The following is a 16,203-nucleotide window of genomic DNA, read 5'->3' on the forward strand; positions in this document are numbered from 1 at the left end:
AAAAGTTGTACAAAAGTGAACTCAAACGTGAACCCTGCGGTAGGCCCATGTAAGAAGTCCTTCTAATTGCAATATCTCCATGAGCAAAGTTCAGATGTTTCTCACAAAGCAAGCTGTATAAATGTTGTTCAATTGTGGAGGCAGATCCCGGGACAAAACCTCTATTGAGACTGCATCAAAAGCTCCTTTTATGTCTAGGAACACTGAAGCCATTTGCTGACGTTTTGCGTACGCCATTTGTATCTCTGAAGACAGCAATGCAAGATCGTTCGCCCCTTTGCACCTTCGAAACCCAAATGGGAATGATGGGTATATTCCATCAATTTGCGTATAGAAGACAGCATCGCTATTGGACGGTACGAATTCGGATCGGACGCTGGTTTTACGGGCTTTTGGATAACAATGACTCTCACTTGTCTCCAATCTTGGGGATATTATATTGTACTCCAAAATCCATTGAACAAATTTAACAAGCGAAATTTTCCGACATCCGGAAGATTTTTCGATAAGTTGTTACCGTTCGTATTTGTGGAGTCCAGAGATTGTGCATGTTTTCTCTTATATTTAGGTCGATCAAATTTTCGATATATTTTGAAATACACTTAGTACACTAAAACCCCTCACAACAGACACTTAAACGCAAAGTTTCGACCACTCGAGGATCTGGTATAAACATCTCATAAAAATAAAATGAGAGCGAGAGCAAAATGAGAGCTGGGTGGTTGGCGGGAAAATTGGGGGATCAGAGAGATATCGTTTCCGCCGAATCGGTCTATTGCATTCGAACCGTGGATAAGTCGAGTTTAAGGCGTTTAGCGAGAGCGAAATTTCTGGGACCGTTACAGTCATGTGCAAAAGTTGTGACGAAGCTAAAATCAGATATATATATATATATATCATTAATGTTTATCTAATGACATAGGATCAGGTGAGAAATAGAAAGTTGCGGCATTAAAACAATCCGGGCTTAACTATTGCAATCCCTCAGGACCCGAAATTGTTATCTTAGCGGAACCGGAAGCTAATTCGGTATTAACGTCCGTCATAAGCCAAAAGGTGAGCCATTGGCCCGTCAATTCAACGAGCGTTCGGGTTACCAAGGAATCACGAACGAAATATCAGCCAAGATCGCCACACCGCCTAAATTATCCCACCATTGTGATAGTTTCCGATTTCCACGTGTCGTCAAGAGTGGTACGGCCTGTCTTTAGCCGCCCGAATTATACTCCAGCATCCATCCTCGAATCAACCACGTGACGAGTCGCAATCGTCACGATCCGACGCGATTCGTGACCAAGTTGAGCCGAGGGCCCTCAAAACCTAGTGGGAACCCCCCTACTCCCCCTTTTTCTCATCCCATCTGATTGTGAACCTGCCGCCTGTTCCAATCGAAGGAAGTTCAGGAACGTCCCGAAGGTTAGGAGTACCTTCCCGATCGGAATACTTGAGTCGCTACCTACAGATCCAGAAAACGAAACAGGTACCTGTAATTCGTATTACACAAGAAACACTGACACACATACACGAAATTATAAGGTTAGGTAATAAAATTGATAAAAATGTAATTTAGCTTTGCCCACTCATTTCGAAAGGAACTCCGATTCGCTAACTAGATCCAGGAGCCGACCTTGAGATCTCCGTTATCGCACGCTCGAGCTCAGCCAACAAAAGAAGGCCTTGTGTGCCCACCCTCCACTGAATCCCCAGAGGAACGACCAGGGATTCGAGGGCTTAGGCGGGATCCCTTCTGGATCTTGCAGTAACAAAGTTAAATTTAATTTGATCAATTCCCAAAGCTGAATTGTTGCAAGAGATGAGAGCAAGTGAGAACTCGACCATCGAAAAGCTGGAATCCAGATTGCACCTGTCTGGAGGCACATTCCGAATCATTTTTTGCACAGGTTTGGGATCTGGACAGACTTTCCGTGCGAAGTTGAATATGGATCTATGTGAATATGTTCCTCACTTTCACTTGTAGATGATCGATTACGCATGCTTCGTGAAACTTTCCACAAGGTACCCAAGGATGTTTCCCGTGATAAACCGCCTACAAAATTCCGCCAATACGCCTTCTTTTTCCCTTTGATCAATTTTTTAAACTCATTTTCAAGGGAAACATAGTATGTTGTATGTATGTATGTTGGTTATCCACCATGTGTGCACGGATTCACCGCAGTTTCTGCCTAAGTATGTGCTCACATGCATACTTTAGATTATTATTAGGTTCGACAAATCTCCCATGCAACGCGTACACCATACCCGGACCCCGTGGCTTCGTGTGAGCTGTTATGGATGAATGTATTGTGTTGATGTAGGTTTATTTTGGAAGAACGAGTCAATCAGGTGGGCTAGTTTACTTACAGGTATTCCGGCATCCGTGTATATACCTGGCCAGCTGGCTGATTGAACATTCTTATTATATAGTCAGTTATTATACATCTTACCTGTCGGCAACTTATGGGATTCGAACCCAAAAGTTTTCTTGCCGATACCGGGAATCGAACCCAGTATGCCTGGCATACCAAAACCAGACTCGCGCCAGCCTATCCGCTAGACCACATCGGCGCTTCTCATTTTCAAGGGAAACATAGGCTTAAAAAAGGACGAGAGTTGCATGTTTTCAAAAATCTTTGAATGCTTTCGATTTGTCCTTATAAAGCTTGGAACACTGCTGGTCCCACCATGGATTAGGGGGCCTTTGAGGAACAGATGAATTTGAGATGGGTTTTGTTTGAGCGCAAAGTGTACTTTCATGTGTAATACGTGGAAGGAAGTGACACTCCTCTAAAGGAGGTAAAACATTCATAGAATCGGTGGCTTTTGTTATTTCGTCCGAGTACTTTTCCAGTCAATATGTCTTGTAAGGTCATATATGTACTATATTTGTTAAATTTGAAGAGCTGGCCCCATTGGAGATTGTTATTTTGATTGGCAAGTGGTCACTACCATATCGGGATCACCTTCCACTGGCCATCCAATGATAGTGAATTTTAGCAGAGTGAGAAGGTCTATTGCACTTGGTCTTGCAGGAGGTTTAGGTCCCCGTTTTTCTCACCCGTGTTCAAAACTGTTAAATTGAAACTATCACAAATGTCACAAAAACGACAATCGACAGTTTGTTCTCTTCGAACAGTTCCATGTGAATTGAAGTCACCTAGGATCAACCTTGGCTCAGGCAGAACTGAGCATAGGTCCTCTAGGTGATTTCGATTCACTGCAACTCTTTAAGGCCAGTACTAACTGACAAGTTTCGGACAACGCAAAAATATCGCCAATTGTTTCGTGAAGAAGAAATTTGAACGGATCCAGTTTAGGGATAATACTACGACAATTGCACTGTAAAACAGTGATATATCCGACCTCTCTGCTTAAGTTATCCATCAAGAGAGATAAACACTGGAAGAAGGGGCCATGTTTGCATCAATTGCTTCAAAAATGTCTTCAGTTTCCGATATGTTGAAAACCATGTAAACTCCATCCAAAAATATCCGACAACTTAAATAGTCCCGAGTGGGAAGTTGATTCCGGTAATGCTATTTTGGGGTTGAAGCTCTTAGAACTTCCCGATACTTCTGGGTTATTCTGAGATGTTAGAGTCATACCGTCATGTTAGAGTCATACGTAGCATTACGTCTTACGGCAACACTATAGGGGGACAATTTGAAATTTTTGTACGAATATTGCGTCACAAAAATAGTCTCATTAACGGACATCATATCTAAAGGATTATGTCGTTATCACTAAGCCAAAATAAAAAAATAAAGAGAAAAAGAAAGAAACATGGAAGCCTCGCCTCTTGATGGATTTTGATTTTCCCAGTCTACTGAAGGTATAAAAGAAAGGGCTCGTCGGTCGACTCGGTTTCTTTCCCTGTTTGCCGTCGAACTGAACAGACATTGGCTGCGCTTCGATCTGAGTTTGGACCCCACCAGTTCCAGAGGTAATCCAACTCAAATATCGATTTGCAGTAGTTCAGTGGCGACCGTGGAGCAACATGGACCAGCGAGCAGCGATGACGGCCTTCAGCGTAGACAGCCAGCGGCGGAGGCGTCCAGTGGCGGATTACTTCTGAGTCGATGGGCCCCAGTGGCAGGGATCCGTATCCTACATGTCATGGGGGGATCATGTCACATGATCGATTTTGTTGCAATTCGATTTTGATCGAATTACGTCACACGATCGATAATGTTGCATGATCGGATTATGTCTCATGGTTCGATTATGTTGCATGGTCTGATTATGTCACATGGTAGATTATGTTGCATGATCGTATTATGTCACATGGTCCAATTATGTTGCTTGGTCGGATTATGACACATGGTCGATTATGCCACATGGTCCGATAATGTTGCATGGTCGTATTATGTCACATGGTCGATTATGTTGCAATATCGTATTATGTTGCATAGGCAGATTACGTCACATGGTCGGATTATGTCACATGGTCGATCATGTTGCATGATCGGATTATTTCACATGGTTCAATTATGTTGCATGGTCGGACTATGTTACTTGGTCGATTATGTCACATGATCCGATTATGTTGCATGGTCGGATTATGTCACATGGTCGATTATGTTGCATGGTCGGATTATGTTGCATGTTCGGATTATGTCACATGGTCGATTATGTTGCATGATTGATTATGTCACATGGTCCGAATATGTTTCATGGTCAGATTATGTCACATGGTCGATTATGTTGAATGGTCTGATTATGTTGCATGGTCAGATTATGTCTCATGGTCGATTATGTTGCATGGTCAGATTATGTCACATGGTCGATAATGTGACATAGTCAGATTATGTCACATGGTCTATTAAGTTGCATGATCGGATTATGTCACATGGTCCGATCATGTTGCAATGTCAGATTATGTCACTTGGTCGAGTATGTTGCATGATCGGATTATATCACATGGTCCGATTATGTTGCATGTTCAGATTATGTCACATGATCAATTATGTTGCATGGTCAAACTAAGTCACAAGATTTGATTATATTGCATGATCGGTTTATGTCACATGTCTCATGGTAGTATTATGTTGCATGATCGAACTATGTTGCATGGTCAGATTTTGTCACATGGTCTGATTATGTTGAATGTTGGAATATGTAATATTGTCCGATTATGTCACACGATCTGATTATGTCGCATGGTCGAATTATGTCACATGGTCAGATTATGTTACATGGTCTCATTATGTTGCATGGTCGGATTATGTCACATGGACTGATTATATAGCATGCTCGGATCATGTCTCATGATGAGATTATGTCACATGGTTAAATTCTGTTATAAATAAGGTTGCAATGACTATATGACAAAGTCAAATATTGTTATTTTGACGCTGTCACATGTTGATCATTACGAGAAAACACCATAAGTTCATTTATTCTATACAATTCAATACAAACTATACATTGACAAGAAAAAAATTGCGTTATTCTGCTCCTAAACTTTTTTTAGGTTGTTGATGAGAATACATTGAAGCCCTCTAATCATGCAACTACTAAATCAATTATTAAATCTTATTGATAGAGAAGAGCTGTTAAGAGAATTTTTTTTAAAGTTTATTTATGACACTTTATGTTAAGAGAATGATATACACATTTTATCAAGTTTTTGGAGAAGTTCGTTCGAAAAAAAACATTCCTCGAGAGAAAATGCTGATCCAGGATGCTGCCCTACAGTTCAGATTCTCCGGGACAACACCTCAAAAAGGAAAGCGCTGTCAATTTTCTCCCCTTCCCTTCGGTGTGGCGCTCACTAGCAATAGTTATTATCGCAACGAGTTCTGGCACCAGACCAGTCACCGTTTGCTCGCATTTCCTTCCGGCCAAATGCATAGTTATTGGAGAAGACGCGGATAAAAATTGAAGGAAAAGAATAACCGCTGTCTTTTGCATCCGAAGTTGAAGAATAGGGTGGAAATCTGTCCGACTTGCAAAACTATCCAGAACATATATCGAAGGGGGGAGGAGGGGGGAGAGGTGCGGCTTGGTAAACGCGCACGCGGATCCGTTTAATGTACATAGGTACAGTTGTACCCGTTCCTAGGTGTAGGTTTCATACGGGTTTTTATTTCTCAATGGTGCTAGAAAACCACAAGACGACAGGAAGGAAGTTTGTCTGTGACGACCACCACCGGTCGAGCTCTCACTGCTGCCACTGTTGTGTGGTGTGTAGTGTTCGCGTAAAAGTGTGTGGTGACGACGGAAGTAGTGCGTCACACACCGGGCGATCCGCGTCGTACTATGTTCGTAGAATGAGTTTTCCTTCTAAGCGGAAGGAGCGAAATATGCGGCTTGTGGAGAAGCGCTATGGCCCATCATAAGGAATAGAATAGGAATCGTGAAAAGAGAGCGCGTAGACAGCACAAGAGAGCGTACGCGTAGGGAAGTGTTTTACGCTAATGACAACGCCGCCGTCCGTCGTTTTGTCATCGTGGTTCAACCTGCCTGCGATCGTGCGATTCAGCCAGCACTCTAGAAGAGCTCTAGAGAAGCAACTGGTTGAATGACTGACTGAGCAGCGAGCAGAGCAGAGTCCGAGTTCGAGTGTGTTGGCTCTACTGGCTGCGCTTCACATCGCATGCCAAGCGTGACGGTTAAAACCAGGAAAAAAAAACTTATGAACACTTTGCGAGATTCGGCGCTCAGCAGCGGATGGAGGGAGCTGAATCGTTTGCCTTAAGCCCGCCGCGCCGTGTTGGCTTCGAAGTGTGCGTACCCGGTTTTTGTTGGACACGGACAGCGACTGGATGGTGTTTCGTATCGTTCCGTTTGGACGTGACCCATCGAAGTGAAGTGAATCCGGTTTGTGTAAGTGAGAGCGCTCGGTGCTGTTCTGGAATTTTTCTTCATCTCCATACAATTCATCCAGATCATCAACACCAGCGCTCAGAGGTCGATGTTTTTCCTGTTCGAGATGCGAAAGCCAGCGGATGTGTGTCGTTGGAATTCACTTCTGTGCGGACTTGATACTCTACCTACGACGACGATCATCATCAAACTTCATCAGTAGCAGCAGCAAACACCAGCTTAGCTGAGCTTAGAGCTTAGCTGAATTGGTTCGTTCGGCTTGGATGCCCCAAAAGTTCCCAGAGTGGCCAGTGCTAGTGAATAGTGTGGACACGGACTCTGCTGAATGTGCGATTGATTGCCATTAAATGGATTACGGCGATTGAATTTCAGTTCAATTGATTAGACTTTCTACTGGCGTTTGGAATGCATTTAATCAGTTTCGGTTCGAGGCTCATTTTTCGGCTCGGTTTGGTTTTTCCACCAGTATCAAAGTGCTAATGATATGAGCTGGAGGAAAGTAAGGGTGACATATGAAATAAGTGCTTCTCTATTTTAGTGTGTGCTTCTAATTGAAGTTAATTGGAAGTTTGACTTTTGTGCGCTCTACATTCGATTGCGATACAGATAGAATAGTGGCGAAGAGCGCCCAACTAAAGTGGTTCTAACAAACCGAGGGCACCCATGATGATGATTGGGTAAATTTGGATTCTTGTGTGCAAAGTGTGAGGCAGTTGTTTCTGTATTCTGCTGCCGTAGGGACTGTCAGCTGGAAGTAAGTGAAAAAAAAGACGATTGCAGGCACTTGTTAAGTTAAGAATTCCAACCGGAGCAAAAAGCGAATACCGAACAAACGAGAGACAGTCACATTCCTTTCGAGTGGTGACATTGGCGTACACGCATCCACACCAATATGGGAAGATATATTCCTCGCACGGATCTAGGCCACTCGTCGCTGCTGACAGGGCACGGTGAAAAAGACTATAAACACGTGTTTCCCGTTCTTTTAAAGTCTTCAGAGCGTGAGGAAGCGAACAACCGCTGTCTTGTTGCTGGCAGCACTGGAGCAGCTCTATCACCATCAGCTGTGCACGAACTGATACGGGCTTATGTAAGCACAATATTCATTTTAATTATTTTTCCCCTATATACATACCATCCAATGTGAACTTTGTAATGCCACACGATCGCGAAGCGCGAATCACATTTCCTCTATCACCATCATCAATCGCTCATTGTCGCCGGAATCCCGGAGCCGCCGGGGGAACTTTGTCCCGTTCTAAAATGGTGCTAATCGCTGTCAGGTCTGGGTGTATGGCGGTCATTCGTGGCGCTAGCTGATTGTGTAATATGTGTACAAAGTTTAAATCTCCTTGTTTACTCTGAAACCTCTAGTCAGCAGCGGTGCTCTAGGACTTTTTTTGTTGCTGCTGTACTTAAATTTGCTTCTTCACGCCCAACTGGTCGCATGATAGAGAGAGATAGAAGGAGGGTGAACGAGCCTGACTTCGGAATCGGTTGAGTCGCTTGCGCCAGCTCGCTGATAACATAGAGTGTGCGCTATTTTTATTTAACCAATCGAGGCGCACACAGAATTCGTTAGCAACATGTTGAAATGATGGTGTTGATGATGATGATGGTGCTCAAAAAGCGCACAGATAGTCGTCCCTAGCATTGGGCGACGCAGTTTTGTGATAAGACACAGTTATTTTTTTGTTGCTCCCAACATATTTGTTTGTCTGCGACTCGCTCTGAACGGATGGCGACGGCGATGAAGTGGAATTTTTATTATAATTGTCACATTGGTGTCATTTCGGTCAAGGTACTCGACAATTTACTCGGAATGGCGGAAGAGATTGAGAGAAAATAGTTTGAAATAAGTTTTATTTTAGTTTATGAAGAATACTTTAGAGATAAAATGATACTTTGTACAACATTTCTATATCTGTAAACTGATATTGGCAAATCAATTAAAATAGAATTTTCTCAAATACAAATAATTGTAGTAACCTTTATTCAGCCAATATGGAACTTTAATAGCACGCATTGAAATTTTTCGGGAATCTTACGACTAGGGTCATCCTTCCCTTGTAATTCGAATTCTACACTTTAGAGTGATTTTTTGACCACCAGTCCTCTGTTTCCTAAGCTACTACTGCAGTCCAAATTCTTCTTTAAGATTCGCCTTTTTTCAGCAGATTTGTTGTTTTCAGCTCAGCTGATTTTATAAAATAAACAGTCTTCTTATAATCTTCTAAATTATTCATTCCAACAAGATCTAAACAGGTAGCTTGTCCTACTTTGTCCCCTTTCCAAAACTGCTATTCGGCAAGAAGGAGGAACAGATTATAAACAACGACGCCAACGCTCCTAGTAAATATCAAACTCTCATTCATCAAAGTCCCTTGTGAGATAATTCCGGCTTTTCTTCTCCGATCGCGCGCCCACCCAAGAAACGAGCAAAATAAAATCAGCGCCGAACAATTCATAAAAAAAAAGACCAAGCCTGCAAGATCTCTCCATAAAAGCACATCCAGCAACACCACTTTGCGGTAGACAAAAAAAAACTCCTCTTGCTTCACTTCGAGAAATAAAGTTCTCACGAGAAAAATATTTACAATCATCATGCATCTTTTCCACGGCGTTTCTTTGGCCTCGTCGTCCCCTTCGCTTTGGCCGGGTTTGTATCCCGTTTAGGTCATGTCTTCGTCATCGATTCAATACTCTCGTTCGTTTTCGGACTCGGATGGTTTCACGTCTCCTCAACTCGATCTTCATTTTCCCGTGTCATATTCTGGGCGCAGTTCCCTTCTTTCTCTCTGTCTCTGTTGCCATCCCTGCTATGAAAAACGGCCATCGAACCGAAATGCCGCGGCGCCCTCCAGAGCTCACGGCTCATATGTTTTCACAGACTTTTAATTCAACCAAAAACCGACATCGCTCGATCACACCGATCGCCGTCAGCCAGCAGCCTCCGCCGACTTGCGGAGTATCTAAAGCTAGCTAGCGACCCCAAAAACCGGCCGGCCACCAATGATAGAAACTCTGAGAAGGTAAACCTCGCATTTTATACCACTAAATATGAATAAAGCTTTCGCTGGAACCAATCTTCCTGCGAAAGAAGGAACGACCGACCGGTTGCGGCCGACGGTTTCATCTCATTGGAAGCGGTGTCCCCTGATCACCATACTCTTCCGGCTGATCCCCCAGAATTCAGCAGCTTGCCTCCAACGGACCCACAACTAGCCCACCAAACATCCAGAAGTGTTTCTTTTATCCTTATAGCAATGGGAAAGAAGGTGAAGGAAAAAAAACATCCGAACGCCCCCCACAGGCTCTCCCTTACTTGTGCTTAGCAGCATCCCACGACGACGATAGACCGGAGCGGCGACGAAATCTGCGCGATGCTAACCAAAGACCTTAGCCGAAACGAGGATCGATCTTTTCAGGTATTTTGTTTTTTTTTCTTTCAAACCATTCGATTGTGTCCGGTTCGGTTCTCGGATGATGGGGCTGCTGCTGCATGCCAATGTGGAGCCCGGGAGGAATCCGAACGAGGGGTTCCTTTTTCGGTGGGGTCTCTCAGACCAGAAACGCCGGCGATGGTGTTTTTTTTTGTTCCTTGCTCTACTCGAAATTTCTCGGAATCGGTCCGAATAATTTGCGTGTGTTTGTGGCTAGGTATGTGCAGTGGTGATAAACTTGTGGCCAGAGCCTGTTTGATGCTGATCGAATGGGCGATCCTGGCGATCTTTTGGAAGCTTTTAAAAGTTTTAAATTTTATCGAAAATAGATTATATCGTTATTTTGAGTTAATAAACTTCTCTGGTAAAACTCAATTTTACATCGTAAAAATTCAAATGAATTTTTCATTCAAAACTTTGTGTTGAAACTAAAAAAAAATTAAACATACCCTCGAGGACATTGAACTGAACCAAAAAATTTAATCGGTCCAGTGGTGTTAAAAAATTACTAAACAGAAGATTAGACTGCAGAGATTTTTTGACATTTGAAGTACCGTAAAAGGCAGCGATTGACTGTGCGAACCGGAAAAATTAAAGAAAAGGGGATGATGGCGAAGATCAGATGAGGTTTAAAACATAAAATCGATGATGAAAGCCCGATACGCGGTGCGGCGCAGTCGCCTTCCCGCAGTCCAAATCAGTTTTTAATTAAAGAAAAAACAAAATTTAAACAGAGAAATAACGAAAGGATTACGAAGAGTACAGGATTCGGGAAAAGTTTTCCCTTCAATGAAAAAAGATTTAAATACGAAAATTCATATTGTAAACCTTCTCTAATGAAAAGTTTTAGGTTTTCAAATTTGTTCTGAAAACTAAGAGATTTTTCTTAATTAAAACTAAGCTGAGTCTAGCTCTTTTGCCCTAAAGTCGTCATTTCGAAGGTTCTTCGGTCGAATGACGTTAAGACGAAGTGGTTGTCAGGCCCTATAGGACACTAGATCGTATGGGCTAAGTGATGATAGGTCGACGTAACGTCCAATTCAATCTAACAGCTGGCTCAGCTCACAATTAGTTTATGCAAATTTAAGACAGTGCACCCCGCCAACGTTGTCATATCTACGGATTTCTCCGTTGTTCTACGGCTTTTAAGCACTTCTACGGATCTACGGATCGATGTTCGATATCTACGGATTTTCTACGGATCATCGAAAAAATTAGAGGGATTCTGCAGATAAACGAGAAGTCTACCTGACGACCAAAAAAAAGGTCATCAAGTTTCATTGCCAAAATCAGTAGGTACCGTCAAACCTACGGATTTGAGCGGTTTGTAATATGGCAACTTTGACCCCGACCATTGGTTTTGGTCGTGACAAAACTTTTAGCAACACTCATGGAAAGTGGTTGGCGTCCTGGCAAAGTTTTCCGAAACGTCACAAATCACTACATGAAAAAATTGCTTACCACCAGTGCCCGTCAAAACCCGGAATGCCGAATGCGATGTTTATGATGGATTCAAGCTCTTCTCTATGGATATGATACTTGATATATTTGTCAGGCTAACGTTTAGCCTTGTCAGAACTCTAGACATTGTCATCATGGGTTTTTGAGCTGGCTTCAACTCTCCTTGGCCCACGTATCGAAGTCTCCGGCACTAACCTTGAAACTTTTCGTACTGAACAGCCACCAACAGCAACAGAAAAGATCTCGTGAGCTATCATAAGGGCACCTTCTATCCTTCTTGAACCTGTCCTGTCCTGTTACTCACATCACGGTCGATTCAGTACTGTTAATTACCCAGCTATTGTGATCTAAAGCTCTGTGATATGCTTCTCAACCATCATGTACATCTCCGAACAATTCGTGCCTGACCAACGGATCTCGGGAACGTTTCTTTCGGGTGCCATCACATTTTATAGCTTATCCTTAATCTCATTATGGGTGTAGAACTTACTCTAAACTAGTGTGACAGGTCATTGCACTGACCAGTTAGTCGGACACTGGAGATTTCCGACAAGTTTACTAACCTGCGAACGCTTTAGCCCTCTTTCCCCAAAAGGATTTGGGATTGCTTCGACCTTCTGTATTTTGAATCAGCTTGGGCACTGGTTTTCAGTGTGTGCTACACGGCTTACTCTTACCCAAAAGGGCCAAACACAAACACCCAAAACACAAACACCCAAAACGCAAAACTTGTAGCTATTGTACAATAATTTACTTCCACAAGACATTTAAAAAACTTAAGCTAGCTTTACATTACCTACTGACGGGCTCGTTTCATACTGTAATTTACAAAGACAACATCAAAAACGTACAAACATTCGTATCACAGCTCGGTTAACTGGCCACAATCTGGCAGCCCTTCCTGGCGTCTGCTTCCCGCTGGATCTGTTCCGGCTTGGCTATGTGACGGCTGATCGGCTCGCAAAAAAAAACTATTCCAGATCTCAAATAACGGTCCTATAGAAAAACAAAGGTTGGTTCGTTGTTTCTCAAGAATTTCTGAAGCGCTAATTCTTCACTCACCCAGTGCGAACTGTCGGTATTGGCAAGCTGGTTCTACCCTCCGTTTTGTTCGGTTTGGCGCTTACCCGTCTTGGTAGGATATTTTCGTCTTCAACTCTACCTTTGCCTGGGAGTTGGGAAGAATTAACGTCCGATTCGTGCTAACCGACTTTTACTCGCTCACCTGCAATCAGCTGAAGCTTGTAACGTTTTGGTTCATTTCAAAATTCAAGGAAAATCAAAACCAAACAAGGTTAATAAGATGTTGACTTAAGCACCAAATTTTCCTGTGAAAATTTGTCAACACCCGCGTTTAGTTTGCCCGGCGGCTAGCGGGAAGTCGTGGTTCCGTGCCAGATAATTCACAAGTTCAAGTCTGATTTCACACCCTTTAATTTTTCACAACATTACATTGGTATTACAATTTTTGCTAATTGGCAAAAAAAAAACAAACACTCGCGTGAGATCTCACGGTCAGCCTCAGCTTCCGTCGGCTCAACCGGATTCCAACGATCCGCTCCCAAAAAGTAACGAAAAAAAGGCCACTGGTTTCCTGGGGAAAACCACTTCTAACTTAGCATTGCACTGCATCTTGGTTGTTTCGCAACTTACGTGGCCCATTCGGGTATCCTTGCTCCGGCTGGCGAGAGCGATCAAGTTGCAAATTTGGACCTCTTTCTAATCCAAATTTGTGGTAATGAAAATTGCCGTTTCCGCGTAAAGCGGTCTATAAACGGGTGACGGGTTGACACCCAGATCACTCCCGCACTCTTCTCCCACGCCAACATCGCACCTTGGACGCGAACGGCCTCCAAACGTCCAACACGACAGCATCGGCACGATAATATCGGCCGTAGCGACAGCGAACCAGCGAAACAGTAGCGCACAAAACTTTCGGTCGCACTCACCGACCACACGGGAGAAGGCCCAAGAACAGAATGAACCTCGATCGCAGCCAACGATGCCACATTTTGATCGGTATTATCAGTGTATCTCTTTCTGTTATATTGAGACTTTTATGGGTGAGAATAAGATACACTGATAATACCGATCAAAATGTGGCATCGTTGATCGCAGTAATCATTGCCCTTTTATCAATTCCGATCTAGTGCAGTTTGGTGTTGATGCTGTATGGTTTTTGGTCGACGCTCAAGGTTTTCGCTCGGGTGTTTTGCTCGTGCGTTTTGGAGTGTGTTTCGCATGAATTTTTATCGTCGTTTGAATAGGGTGCTTCATCAAAGCTGAACTTTGATGTTCAAAATGTTACAAGCTGGCCACGATGTTGTTTTGTTTCTGTTTACTTTCCTGTTTGTGCGTGTTTGACATTTCACACTCTTAATTCTAAACACTGAATTTTGGCTTGAAGTAACCTAATCACTACAGGCGCAAAATTTAGCAAGCACAACTACTTAATAATTACGCTTTTCTATTAATTGGTAACCCAGGTGGTAAATCCTTGTGTACGGTTTGTATTCGAAGGCCACGTCTTCTTAGTTTGCTACTCTGGGTCCTTGAGTGCTATGAGACATTTCATGATGTCTCATAGCACTCAACCTTATACTGCCTAAACTCCATTTCAGGTCAAAGACCCTGATTGTTCGAACAGTCGCTCAACTTTACTTGAGATTAAAGGTCTTTTTGCTCAGTGTGCTCCAACGCATACTCATAGACAAATGCACCTCCCTCAACAGCGACCTTAGCTCTCCACGATTCAAGGTCAGATCCTCAAACAACTAAAGATCCAGCCTCTAATCGTATTGACTTGTAATCGTCATTCAGGAGTCTCAAGACGCAAATCGAGTCTTTGACCGCACAACTTCTGGTCGCCCGACGAGGCTAGATTTTAAGCCCCCTAAATGCGTTTTTAGCCGAGAAACTGAAATGAAGGGAGAAAATTCGTCAATTATCACACAAATTATGCAGCCAATGATTGAATTTGTGGTAATTTTGGCAAATTGGTAGAGAGAATTAGAAGGTTTGAGTTTAAATGAGAGAAACCAGAATTCTCTCTTGATTTCAATTCCTTGTTTTAAACCCAGGCACCATTGACACCTTTTGTGTCTACGTCTGACATTTCTCGAGTTTGACACCTGTAACCATCGGTTCTCCCAAACTGCTCAGTCGAGCAAGAACCCCCCTTCTCAAGCCTCAGGGTCAGCAACACTCGAAATTCGGAGTCAAGAAAATACCTTAATGCGCTCAGTCAAATTCCCACTTTATTGTGCCCGAACACGGCTTGTGGAACACTTTTCTTCGAGTCGGCAACACTCGAAATTCGGAGTCAAGGAAACACCTTAATGCGCTCAGTCAAATTCACACTTTATTGTTTCCCGAACACGGCTTGTGGAACACTTTTCTTCCCCCCGTCCAAAAATTGTTGGTTGTCCTACCTTAGGGTAATGCGGGTTGATCAGTGGCAAAGGCGGCGTGAGCCAGGCTTGGTCCGGAGTTGGTTTGTTGGTCCACGAGGTGAGGATCAGATCTGGGTGACTCGTGGGTTGTGGTCTAATTCCGTCCGATGAAGCTCGGAACTGGCCTCCAGAACACCGAAGGGCGTGCCCCGGCGGGACAGCAATAACGGAGATTGTTTCGGATCAGGCGACATCATGGCAACCGACGTACCTGATCCCACTTTGGGTGCTGAAACAGGCACGAAGACGCGTTAATCGACGTAGTAGAGGGTCGTCGGTCTACAGTTCTTACGCGTTGTGAAGGCTGCGGCGGGACAGCACTTACGTTGGTCGGCTCTGGATCAGGTGGCTTACTCCCCTGACTAGCTATTTAAGTATCTCGGCAACCGGCGTACCTGGTCCTACCTTGGGTGCTGAACCATACACGAAGGTGAGTCTATTGACGTTGAAAGTGCCCGGGTAACGGCACCGCTCCTCGGTAGGGCCGGTAAGCTTTTCTTAACTAGGAATTTGGGGTCCTGTAGGGACATGATGGGATAAATATTTCCATTCGTGGTCGGCTCAAGATATCCATTCAAAGTGAGGCCGTTTCAGAGCAAGATCTTTGACCCCATACGCAAGCTAGCGGCTTTGTAGTTGTCTTTCCGTTCTTCCCACCATGCCCTATTGTATTCGTTACTGCGTGGCTAATGCGTTTCCGATGCGCTCGAGTACTAGCACCATCTCTTGCCATATTTCGGTGAGTTGACCTAAGTGTTTGGCTACCTCTGAGCACGGGAATTACTCACGAAGGCACTTTTTGAAACCCGTTCCAACACGCGTCATTGATGATCCTTTTTCCACCAAGCAGTAAGTAAAATTACTGGTTACACACCTTTCCTCTTGGTGTTCACTTCCTGCGGTCGTACAATCGAATCGGAGTTATGACTCTCCGGAACGCGTCTCGGACTATCGCTCCTCTAACATCTTTTGTGTCTACGTCTGACACCCACTTTTCAGCGAAGATTTTCCGGGGATCTATC

At 43.6% G+C, this 16,203-nt stretch overlaps 1 long non-coding RNA gene across 1 annotated transcript in view; it reads left to right on the forward strand.

Moving 5' to 3' along the window:
• Window positions 1–6,951: 6,951 nt before the first annotated feature.
• The window catches only part of LOC129756140 (uncharacterized), a 37,766-nt gene continuing 28,514 nt past the window's right edge, over window positions 6,952–16,203 (forward strand). The window contains exon 1 of the long non-coding RNA XR_008739405.1: window positions 6,952–7,915. This is a non-coding gene — a long non-coding RNA (uncharacterized LOC129756140). The remainder of the gene's footprint in view (window positions 7,916–16,203) is intronic.

Source organism: Uranotaenia lowii, chromosome 3 (genome assembly GCF_029784155.1).
Source record: "Uranotaenia lowii strain MFRU-FL chromosome 3, ASM2978415v1, whole genome shotgun sequence".
Taxonomy (NCBI): domain Eukaryota; kingdom Metazoa; phylum Arthropoda; class Insecta; order Diptera; family Culicidae; genus Uranotaenia; species Uranotaenia lowii.